Genomic DNA, 2,500 nt, shown 5'->3' with positions numbered 1-2,500 from the left:
TATTCATAACAATAAAAGAAATAAGAATAATAACAGTAATGACAGTGATAATGATGATGATTATGATAACAATGAAGATAAAAATAATAACAGTAATAATGATAATGATAAAAAATAACAAAATCAAAACTATAATAATGATGATAATGATGATATTTTAACAACAAGGACAAACAACAATAACAGCAACAAACAACAAACAACAAAATCCTAGAAGTTTCAACAAATCCCTGCAAAATGAAGCTCAAAATGGCCAAACCTTTTCTCCTTATTTTCTCTCTCTCTCTCTCTCTCTTTCTTTTCTTTCTTCTTTTTTTTTCTCTCTTTTTTTTTTTTTACTTCTGAAAACAAGAAGGGTAAGATAAGATCCGAAAATAAATCATGGTAAGGGGAGCTCCTTTTTCTCGGTCACTGACTACTTCCAACCGCTCGCTCGGATCAGCCTGACGACCGCCTTAAGCCTCGCCTCGTAGAAGGAGGAGAGGGAGAGGAAGACGAGGAGGAGGGAAAGGAAAGGGAAGAGGGAGGAAGAGGTGAGGAAAGGGAAAAGGGAGAGGGAAGAGGAGGAGGAGGAGGAGGAGGTAGATGGAGAGGGAAGAGGGGGAGAGAAAGGAAAGGGAGAGGGAAGAGGAGGAGGGAGAGGAAAGGGAAAAGGGAGAGGGAAGAGGAGGAGGAGGAGGAGGTAGATAGAGAGGGAAGAGGGGGAGAGAAAGGAAAGGGAGAGGGAAGAGGAGGAGGGAGAGAAAGGGAAGAGGGAGAGGGAAGAGGAGGAGGAGGAGGAGGTAGATGGAGAGGGAAGAGGGGGAGAGAAAGGAAAGGGAGAGGGAAGAGGAGGAGGGAGAGGAAAGGGAAGAGGGAGAGGGAAGAGGAGGAGGAGGAGGAGGTAGATGGAGAGGGAAGAGGGGGAGAGAAAGGAAAGGGAGAGGGAAGAGGAGGAGGGAGAGGAAAGGGAAGAGGGAGAGGAATGGTAGAAGGAGGAGAAGGGAGAGGGAGAGGGAAGAGGGGGAGAGAGACGAAAGGGAGAGGGAAGAGGAAGGGGGAGAGGAAAGGGAAGAGGAAGAGGGAGAGGAGGAGGAGGGAAAGGAAAGGGAAGAGGGAGGAGGGAAGAGGAGCAGAAGGGGGAGGGGGAGGAAGGAGAGAAAAGGGAAGAGGGAGAGGAAAAGAAGGAGGAGGGAGAGGAAAGGGAAGAAGGAGATGGAGGAGGAGAAGGAGGGGGAGGAGGAGGAAGGAGAGGAAAGGGAAGAGGGAGAGGAAGAGGAGGAGGAGGGAAAGGAAAGGGAAGAGAGAGGGGGAAGAGGAGAAGGAGGAGGAGGAGGGGGAGGAGGAGGGATAAAGAGAGGAAGAGGAGGAGGGAGAGGAAAGGGAAGGGGGGAAGGAAGATGAAGAGGAGGAGGGAGAGAGAAGAGGGAGAGGAAAAGGAGAAGGGAGAGGAAGGGGAGGAGGGAGAGCGTAGAGGGAAAGGGAAGAGGAGGAAGGAAAGAAAGACGCCGAAGGAGAGGAAGGGGAAGAGGAGGAATGAAAGAAAGAGGAGGAGGGAGATGAAGGGAAGAGGGAGAGGAAGAGGGGGTAGAGTAGAGGAAAAGAGAAGAAGAGGAGGGAAAGAAAGGAGAGGAGGTAAAGGAAGAGAAGTGAAGTAGGGAGATTGCGGAGGAGGAGGGAAAGAAAGAGGAAGAGGGAAAGGAAGGGGAAGAGAGAGAACGAAGAGGGGGAGGAGGAAGAGAGAAAGGAAAGTGGAGGAGCAAGAAGAGGGGGAAAGGGAAGGCAGAAAGGGAAAAGGAGGAAGAGAAGGAGAAGGAGAGAGAAAAGGGAAAAGGAAAGTCGGACGAAGAGGGGAGGACTAAAAGGCAATAAAAGAGGAAGAGCGAAACGGAGGAAGATGAGGATAAGAATGAAAGAAGTCAGAGAGGTAGAGCAGGAGGAGAAAGAAGAGGAATAGAACGGAGAGAGGAGGGAGGAGAGAGGAGGAGAGGGTGGAAAGGTGGCTGAGCAGAAAGAGATCAGGAAGAGAATGTGGATTAGAATAGGTGGAAGAGGAGGAAGAGGATATGAGGAAACAAAAAATAAAGGAAGAGTAGGAGGAGGTGGATAAGGAAAAGGAGAAAGGGGAAAAGGGAGAATAAAGTGGGGCATGTGGGAAGAGGAAAAGGAGGAGGAGGAGGAAGAGGAGGAGGAAGAGAAGGAGAAGGGGAAGTATGAGGAAGGAAGAGGAAGAGGAGGCAAGGAAGAGGAAGGGAAGGAGAAGGGGAAGTATGAGGAAGGAAGAGGAAGAGGAGGCAAAGAAGAGGAAGATAAGGAAGCGGAATAATAATGGAAATAAAGAGGAAAAGGGGGAAAGAATGATGATGAGGAAGAATAAGCAAAAAGAAGAAGGTAATTTAGATAACTGAGGAAAAGAAAAAAAAGGTAGGAATAAAGAAAGGAATAGAGGAAGAGGAAGAGAAACAGACGACGAAAGGGGGAAAAGTAAAAAAAAAGGGTAATAATGACTGAAAGAATAGCA

The sequence above is a fragment of the Penaeus chinensis genome, chromosome 2, assembly GCF_019202785.1.
Source record: "Penaeus chinensis breed Huanghai No. 1 chromosome 2, ASM1920278v2, whole genome shotgun sequence".
Taxonomy (NCBI): Eukaryota; Metazoa; Arthropoda; class Malacostraca; order Decapoda; family Penaeidae; genus Penaeus; species Penaeus chinensis.
The sequence above is the reverse complement of the archived record's forward strand: the minus strand, read 5'-3'. Positions refer to the sequence as shown.